Raw genomic sequence first — 10,381 nt, forward strand, 5'->3', positions numbered from 1 at the left:
TTGTGACGACCACTCCCAGGTTTTTCTTTCAGTGTTGAATGTGATGTTTGAGAATAATAATGTTTTCTGACATTCAATTTAATCTGTATGATATGATGATGTTGTTGTTGTTCTTTGCAGGACTGAGCCATAACGGTTATAATGATAACGACAATTATCGCCGAACAAGACACAACTTGAAGCTTTGTGTGGTTCGTTTGGGATAACAAAAATATGAAAAAGGATCATTACATTCAAATTGAATTGGGCCATACAGTTAGAATTATTGGAGTCATGGATAGTTTTATGGAGTTCCAGTTTAAGTTTCACTTGAGAATGTAGTCGAGGTGTAACTGAAACTATCCAACTATTTCAATTTCATGCGTTACTTTTATCAGATACTTATCTTTTTGTTGAAATTGTTACAATTGCTCCAATAACAATTCATCAAAATGACTATCAGTGAAAAATGGTTGCAGTAGTCGACCGCCCCACAAAAAAGTACCAAGAAGCAAAGGAATAATAATTTAACCCTCAAAATTATAAGCATATAATGGACTAGGCAAACCAAAAAGAAATTCTAGTTGTCCCGAAAGAGATGATCGAGTGTGTGAATCATTATTCTCATATCAGAATGTCATAAGTTTGATTATTGTCATCAACAACCCTTGGCCAAGCTCATTGTACATATAGTCTTTATAATGCGATTTATCACCCTTATATAGTTTATAAGCTATTACACATGAGTATGATTTACTCAATACACATTATCAGATTAAAAAAAAAAAAATCTCAACTGTAAAATCTTCAATAATTTGGATTCCAAATAAGGATTTGTGGCCAACACCATGAAAAGGCCGGCTTTAAGTCCTCAAAAATGGGCCTCCGAAAATCTTCTATAAGTCCATTAGGAAGTGGATTGAAGCTCTTAATCCATAATGGGCAAGCAACAACTAGCTTCTAATCCGCAAATCTAAATCTACAATCTACATGCATACAATATGAAACCTAATAAGAGCTAATAAAGTTAGAGCAGAAAACAAAAAATGTTAGTATAATTGTTTGTTGAAATGAATAGTTAATATAATTTTGATTTTAGTATTTTAGTTCCCCTAATAGACTTAACTTTATTGACTCTTATTAGATTAGTAGATTTCAATATACCATTTTAATAATTTGTGAGATGTGTTTGAGGTATTTCAAAAAATAAAAGAAAAAAATCGAACACTACAAACACATTTAGGAGATGTATTTGAAGCTTGGTCAAAAGCATAAACACATCTCTCAAACACGTTTATCCCAGATTTAAAAGTTATCTATTTTTATCTACTCATTTAAAAAAATTCCTCATCTCAGTCAAAAACCTAACTAGTTATGAGTGTGTAATGAACTCATGAACATTTTATAAGATTCTCAAGTTTGGGTTGGTCCGTGAAAATGGACTAAAAACTAACAGTAAACGCTATTTTAAATGAAGTTATATATACAGTCGTGAAAGTTAAACACATTCTTGGAAAATGTAAAGATTACCTAAAATGAATATAATATTGGATAGTGGCCGGTTAAGACTTAAGAGTTTTGCTTAATCTTCCATTTGAGATTATGAAGAGAAAGTATACATACTTTGCAGGCTATCTTAGTGCAGGCTTTGCAAAAGCGGCATTATATTGCCCACCAATGCATACAATAATCAATGCAATCTCGCAGAATGAGATTTGGGGATGCATGCATGCAAATGTGGGAGAAATTAAAATTAGGGAATGAAAATAATAGTATGAATATGGGGGGATGAAGAAAGACCAAAACACGGCGATCTTGCATTAGTTCACTGATTCAAACTAAGAAGACCAATAGGTCACTTCCACCGGGAGTCGAACTTGTAAGCAAGTTAATATATAGCCTGATCAATTTAACTGGAATTGTCCTGTCCAAACACAAACATTCATCCAACTCTTTTAACCATTAAAATAAAGGATTATTAAATATAAGAAATAAAAAAATCAAACACAAACACACGCATGTTGCATATATCCTATGCAGTTTAGCCCAAGGGTCATATAAATGGCTGGGATCTATAAATTAAAGAATTGAAACTCAACATTCAAAATCATTGAAGTGGACATATTACAAGTGATAACCATAGTTCAAAGTCTCTGTGAGAAAGCAAAACATTCATCTCCACAGGGTAAAAGTAAAATCGCGAAAAAGATGCAGAGATGGAGATCGAAGATTGCAACTTACTAATAGACGAAACAATGTTTCTCCAACCAAACATCAACCTGGGATATGATTCTGGAACATTCGGCTTCCGAGTGCTCTCTGTAATGATGGATAACATGAAAATTAAATTGTTACAACTACATAACACAACTGTGGCCACTCACTCACCTACTAAGATTAGATCAGGGAAAAAGTGCTCCATTTCCTCCCTTCTTGCTTGTAGACATATCCATAATTCTACATGAGTAAATACATCATATATGGGCGACACTTGCTAATTGCTATATGTTTATCCAATTTTCTACATCATTCTCTTCACAATCATCCGAATTATTTTAACTGTAATTCTCAGCAGATGAACAATCAAAAACAAGTGTCAAATCAACTTAAATTTTCTTGAATTTAGATATTTCCAGTTTCGACAAGAATTACCTGCAAGGCTGCGACAGAGATCTGCTGAGTGGAGAGGGTTTCGGGCAGCAATCCTGCGAATCCATTAGTAATAAGGTCGAGTGATCACGATGGCGAAGGCAGGCACATGAAGTACTAACTCATTGAGCCAGTTGAAGCACACAATGCACCATATCTATGGATTACATGTGGCAACCATATGGCTAACATTAAGCTTCGGGTTAAAGTGCATGAGTTAGTAATGCACGTGCCCTGCTTCTCCATCTTGCTCAACTAGCCTTGTCGTTCCACAATTCTCCAAGTCTCCAAGACCTGTATACAAGGCTAAAATGTCCGGTTATTAGGGAAGGATATATAAATTGAGAGAGATGTGGGAAAGAGGCTAAGGTAATAGGAATATTTGGAATTTGGAAACCACATGTGGTACACTCTCACCTAGCTCACATTTATAACCATAAGGTCCAACACAAACAGAGGTCTTATGTTCAAAGGCATGGCTCTGTGGGCTTTTTAGGCGTAAAAGAAGAGCTAAAATATTCAGTTGTATGGGGGACCCTCAACAAATTGCAAACTTAGAAAGTTATGTGAATGGCCAAGTACCTTGTGGTTTGATGGCATCACTGTTATCTCAGGTTCGAGTCCCATCCCAATCAAGGATGTTGGCATTATCATGTTGTTTGAGCAGATACCACCCCACCATACCATTACCATGCGATCAATGTAATACAAATGCCTTCCATTTTTCTCCAAAGTACTTTTATCGGCTCTGCAACGTTGCTAAATGGTCTGTGTTGCTAGCACCTGAACTGTACAATACTGGATGTGTTTTCTGGAAATGGTCCTTGGCCTATAGATGCAATAACAGATAGCCATGTTACTTAAAAAGTATTTTAAGTAATGCATATTTTGGTTTAGTTCAGAAAGGATATAGCGAGAAAATTAAGTCCTTAATTACTAGTTACAAGAAGATGGGGATCAATAAACAAGATTTAACCCTTCATGACAATCCCACTTTCTCATTGGACCCATGGTGAAAAAGACGTGGAAAACAAAAGTGAAACTAAGGATCAAGACTAGTCCTAATCAATTATGATAGATGACCTTCAGCTGCTCACCAGTCACCACTGAACGTGCTCACTAATAGCCGTATAGTTGCTGTCCTACATTAAGCAACCGGTTCTGGAAATAATCACCACAACACGTAATTTCCATATAAGCTGGAAAATGTGCATTTTCAGTAAATAAATTGCAATGAAAAACACAGATGAAATTACCTATATACACAACACTCTGGATTGGTGTACAGAAATAGATGTTTCAAAATGAAAATTCTATATATTATGAAAAGCAGACATCATAATCGTGAAAATAATAACTGCCTCAGCGGGGACCTGTTTGAAAGTGAAAAGACCCTTCCTAGGATATATTGCCACTACTTGCAAGTTGCATAGTAGTACTCAAGATTGCGATAAGTGATTCTATATGCAATATCTTATGACAAGCACGTTAGTGGTGAAAATATGCTTTCAATATATTACTGATGTGATCTAAAACACTGTAAAGACTAAAAAGACCTGATCTGAATTTACTCCTGATCTAATTAACTAATAATAGTAGGAAAACCTCTATAAACACATGAACTGATTCTCCAAGAATTGGCCATAGATGCTTCTTCCTGGAATTCAAGTACAGAGTATTAATTTTCTAGTCTTCAGGTTATCCTAGAATGCTAGGCACTCTTCCTAGTGTTTAGTGGATACAAAGAGGATAACTTTTGCAAGACAACATCAATCCTTAAATTTAATTTAGTATCGAACCATCAAGTAGCTGCATATTGCTATACTGCACATTGTTGGTTTCCTAGTGCAGGGCCTGCACAATTCTGCACATGTGCACCTACAAGAGAGATTGGACACTGTGGCGTGAGCCTGTGAGTAGACATTCCACATTCTCCAAGAAGGATTACGAGAATCTTGCAGCACTTTAGAAAACAAGCACTACTATCTCATTTGCCACAATTTTTTTTTCCCTGGTCCAGGCAAGACAAAGGCAGAGGCTAAAAGGTGGATGGTGGGAATAAACAAGCACTTCTTTTTGTTCTCACTAGCCTGTCCTAACATGTGTCCTAATGGCTAATACACCTCTCCAACTTTTCTGAATGCCTATATGTATGTGGAAAATGGAAACCAGTGAATCCTATTTGTGTGCTTAACACGTGTGGAAAGCATACATGTTTTATGTCGTAGCCACTAAACTGTTATTGTATTGGAGAAGAATGCCTGGAAAATTTGGCACTATGCTACTATCAATTTATTATATCGAGTCCATTAACATAACAACTTTCTCAATTCATAGCCCTCGGCAGGATGGGAACTCCATCCATCCAAGTGTGTACGACTTTTTCCATCTCCTTTATGCTAAAAACAACACATTAAGAGCATATCATCAAGCAGGCTTTCCAATGGCAGAGATACAAGTAGGATACAGTGATGCAAAGAATGTATATTATATTGACGAAGAATGGCAACCAATTGCAGCCAGATCCTAAGAATGTCTCTGCACCAGTGTAAGCTAATTAATTAAGAGATGTTATTTTCAAAACTATGCTTAGCATTAGAAAATCCAAGAGAAATAGTTTTCATTATGAAAAGCAGTCTTAGTGGCTAATGATGTGGTCCCCCGTGCAAAACACCATGGATTAATTAAAAGGGTAGAGACAAGCACAGAAGTAGGTAGAAGGAACCATTTAACATCCTAATAGAATGGTACATCACTTCAAATCATTAAAGCTAATATACGGAAGCAAATAATAATTGGATTAAGTTTAACTAAAACGAGGAACATTCTTCTTAGAGGTTTCATGCCTTTCATGTTAACTAAATCTTTTTAATGACTGAATTTCATATAAAACTCTTCAGAAATTAGGAGATCAGGATGCAAACTCATTCAAACAAACATTGGAACATGGTTGTTCTTCTGTATGGCTCTGAACAAATTTACGGTTTAAATAATGAAAGATTCTATGAATGCTAGGCCCACTCACCAGTCAGAAGGAGAACATTATAAACTCTCTAGCTTGTTATTTTGAGTAACATCTGAATACAAATGCATTAAGCTATATAGTGGAAGACACCTTTATTGTTACCTGCCATAATATAAAATATACCACATGGTGAAGGAATATTTAGCTCATGTACTTTAATGCTCTTCTATTCTTTTAAATTCCTAACTTGATCAAAGCACTAAGATTAAGTGGATATAATATAGAAAACATTTAAATCAAGTGGCTATTTTTCTCTAATTAGTAAAAGGCAATGGAGATTAATATTTTTCTTTAAATAGCTCTTGTATCCATGAAATCGGGATTACGTAAACAAATGGCCCATTGGGCAATGATTATGCTTGTAAGAGTTACATAGTCAATCAACTTTAGAGGATGGATTCATTTTTTACTGTTGAACTGAGAATTACCATTACCCTCCAAGACCCTATGAATAAAGCTTGGCATTTTAACTCAAAATGTTTAGCAGAGTTCTTGGCATTTTAATCAGTAATACCCACTAACTTAACTATTGCTACCTTAGGAAAAGAATGCCAAGAAATTTCTCTTCCATTAATGTGTGAAGACATTAGATCAGTAAGCAAAGGTAAATCGGAAAATGATTGATCACATTCTAGTTGAACTTTCCACTTACCTCCAGTGATGGGAAAACTTTATGACTTAGCCGTGGATGGAAAGAATTCAGAGTTATTACTGGGGACCCAACCAGATAGTGCATTCCAGAATATGTCTAAGGTAATCTATCTGTCTTACAATTCCAGAGATGCTAAAATTGTTTAAAATTCTGAAATATAAAGCTGTCACAAATCACATTTAGATGAATAATAGGATTAGAGCATAGAGGAAAGCAACTTTTTCCAAATATATTGAAACTCACCACCAAGCCTACCTAGGGTCCTTATTCTTTCTTTTGCTTTCAAAATTGACATATTACCTAAAAAAATGTACTGTGAGGTGATTGATGCCAATGGTAATGCCAAAAGTTCCCCAGTTGTACAGATTGAAAGGGATAGTCTGGTCCAAGTGATGGGGACCATAAAATTCAATTAAAGTGGTTATGGTTGGTGACAAAAGAAGGAGAAACAATGACAAAAACACATAGAATTCTATGAGTTTCAAAATCAGCTTTCCATTAAATATTCATCCCAGATTGCAAGTTAGGTAACTACACAAGAACTAAACCCCTTGCCAATGGGTGATCTTAGAAGCCATGATGTTGTAGTCTGTCAAAATCATAACTTTTTAAGGTATGTGTGTGTGTTCTGCTTAGCAAGTTGTAAAATTCCAGTAAAACACTACCACCTATCAGTTCAATAAAGTTGCAAAACAACTTGCCTAATTCTTCAAATGGCAGGTTCAAGGATCTTGGAGCACAAAGAAATGCACTTTGCTTCATCCCACTTTATAATCAAATCAATATCATAGGCTAGGGGCAACCCTAACCAAGTTGGTCAAGCTGTTGGCTTGGTAGCCACAAGGTTCCAAAACCTTCGACTTCCAAGGGAAGCAGCCGTTCACCTATGAATAACCTAGACTGGTTTATCTCATTGTAATCCTTCACCGACTAAAGTCACAAGGCAGAATTTACCCAGTGAAAATCCTTGGACAGTGGCTACGGTTTTGCTCGTAATCCAAAAAAAATTAAAAAAAAAAAAAAAAGAAAAAAAAGAAGAAGTTCAGAGGCTAAGTCATAATATCCCAATATCTAATAATCACATTAAGTTCTGACTAATTTACAATAAAAAGCTCTTCTAGAACTTGTTCAATTCAACAGGCTTGAAGCACAACCGGATTAAGGTTTCATTCTTCAATAATCAAAACTCAAGACCTAACTGAATACTTCCCCTATTCCACAGTGCTTAAATATTTTAAGGGCCTTGCCAGTGATGTCCAGTGAGATCTCTAGTCTATGGATCACTTTCTTGTGAGTCATATAAGCAGAGTCAAAGACAAGAAAATTGGTGAAAAGAAGTTGGTCATTTAAGTTTTTTTTTTTTTTTCTTTTTACTGTTCTAGAAGAGACATGTTGATATATATGAATGCAAAATTGAAAAGGGGCCTCAAACGGATAAAGATTCAACCTTTATTTGCACTCGTCATCATGTTTCATTTATTTATTTGCACAAGTTACATCATTTAGCAGCCATGAAAGTTTTACTTTTTCTAATCCAGAAAGTATGATTTTCTCCCACTTGTGCATGCTAGCTAGCTTTAACTCAGTCAAATGTTTGAATTGTAGGTAGCAAACAAGATTAATCTTACCGGGATTCAAGATTTTACCCCACTAGCTCTTCTGCACAGCTCCATTATTTGATAATCCATTGAACCCAAATCTTTGGAAGAACTGTTAAGGTTGTTTTATAATCCGTGGCTTAACGATTGATAAAATCCTGCAAATGTATGCACTGGGGCCTATCGTGGGCTGTCGAGAAATCATCTTTCAGTATGCATGGTTCTGGGTTGGATCTTCACAGCTCAGACATGGCCCAACACTAATCAAATTTAGACTTTACTTGCCGGGCTTGTACATCCCTGCCGGTGATTCAAGATTCCCGTCAAGAATGGGGGAATGCTCTTAAATAATATATGGGGCATTTCACTTTCTTAAAAAAAAAAAAAATTATATTAGGCATTTGGTTCACGAAATGTTACTAGACTCCTAAGTTCTACTTCATACTTTTACTCTACCACTCAAAATTTTTGAGAAAAAATTATACCTTTTGTTTCTAAGTTATAGAATAATTATGAAATTTGTTCTTAATTGTTGCCTTATTAATCGTGCTCACCTTTCGTCCCTAAGCTATATAAGTAATTAATTTAAAAAACACGTTCATAAACTAACACAGAACCTATTATGACATGTTTGGTTGGATGGAAAATCAATTCCATGGAAAAAGTTTTCTAATTAAAAAGTTGACGAAAATGAGTTATTTTGTTGTTTGGTTAGATGAAAAATGTTTTCCACAGAATTTGACTTCTCAAAAGGGAAGGAAAACAAATTCTTAGGTTGAGATATGTATTTTGTTTTTCAAAGAGATTGGTAAGAAAGTATTAAACCCTTGGACTATTTTACCCTCACCAAAATTGATTAATTACACATGTATATATAGCCAAACTATTAATTACTAAGGACATATTGGTCTTTATATTCATAATTCCTTACAATTTCAAATCCAACCAAACAATGGAATTCATATTCCCAGTAATTTTTTTTCCACCAACAAAACAGCGGAATATATTTTTTTGATAATTTGTTTCCCATGATATTTGAATTTCATTTCCTTCAAATATTTTTCAGCAAACCAAACAGGCTGTTAAAGTTTGTGTGTAGAGAGCTTGGGAAATAGCGTGTGTTTTGAGGGGAGAGGAAAGGCAAACATAGTTTGAACTTGTTAATATTAGTAAATAGGTCCTTCAATTATATACTAAAGTGTAATTAAATTCACAAATCAATGTGTTTTAAATTAATCTTAAAACTTGTTAAAATTTTGCAACTAAGCTATTTAACAAGTTAGCAAAAGGTAATCCATAGACTTTATTTACATGATATCTTACGCGAAATCATATTTAAAAAAAAAAAGTTTCTACCAACGGAGAAGTCAATAAGCTTTATGGATCTGAAGAAAAAGCCGGTGGGCTTCTCCGTCAAGCTTCTTCGTCCATGGTAGCTGCCATGGACAAAGAAGCCATGACAGATTGTTGCCTATGTTTTTTAATTAATATAATTGTATTAATTTTATATAAAAAAAATATTAATCTGTCACATCATACGTGGCAAGTGACTTAGGAGTAACATGTTATTATACGTCAAATAGGTTAATTGCACAATTTTAACAAGTTTAAGGGCCTAATTGAAGATTTTTTAATCCGATAGTCTTTTGAGTACTACTGACTCTGTTACAATGTAGTATCTGTTCATAGCTACTTAATCCGATAGTCTAATTACACTTTGATATACAATTTGAGAATCTATTTGACTCTTATCCTAATCTTATAACTCTTAAACAAATATAATACTGGTTATCTTATATATCTTATATTCTCTCTTGATTTCACATTTTAAGAATCAATTTTTTTTATTCAATTATTAATCATTTTGAACATAAAAATATTTTAAAACAATTATATTTTCATTTGAGAGAATCTGGATTTACGATGATCTAATCCAATTTGTTAATAAATCCTTTCAAAATAATATATCAATGTAACTTTTCAAAATAAACTATTATTTTTTTAATAACTTATTTTGATAATATTATTAAACAAAACTTATAACTTATTAATAGTTTAAAATAAACTATGATTTTGCCAAACAAACCCTATCAAAATAAATAAATTTTAAACAATGACCCCTCGCCAACCACTACTTACATAGGCTGGGAAAGCCATTTCACTGTCCCATTGATGGACAACTGGACAAAACATGCATGCATGCTATTATTGATCCTAAATTATTATTCATTGAAATAATACAGTAATAAATAGTATACAACAGATGCCATGGACAGAATTCGCCGCTCGAGTGCTCGACAATGTTCATATACGGGCAACTTAATTAATTAGTCATATAGATAAAGTTTAGAAGGAAAGATCAAGGATTGAGTCTCTTCAATAGTATGGGGACAACCTCTCAAACCTTGATTGCTTTCGATACATATACCCATAACGAAAAAGAAATACACAAATTATGTTCTCATATTCTAATTAAGA

General features: G+C 34.2%; 1 long non-coding RNA gene across 1 annotated transcript; it reads right to left on the reverse strand.

The window, feature by feature from the left end:
* Nucleotides 1-1,541: 1,541 nt before the first annotated feature.
* Nucleotides 1,542-3,527, reverse strand: LOC116007574. The gene is made up of 3 exons (XR_004095293.1): nt 3,211-3,527; nt 2,221-2,934; nt 1,542-1,903 (listed from the first exon to the last, which is right to left on the reverse strand). It is a non-coding gene; the product is annotated as an uncharacterized LOC116007574 (long non-coding RNA).
* Nucleotides 3,528-10,381: the final 6,854 nt, after the last annotated feature.

This window comes from Ipomoea triloba, chromosome 15 (assembly GCF_003576645.1).
Source record: "Ipomoea triloba cultivar NCNSP0323 chromosome 15, ASM357664v1".
Taxonomy (NCBI): domain Eukaryota; kingdom Viridiplantae; phylum Streptophyta; class Magnoliopsida; order Solanales; family Convolvulaceae; genus Ipomoea; species Ipomoea triloba.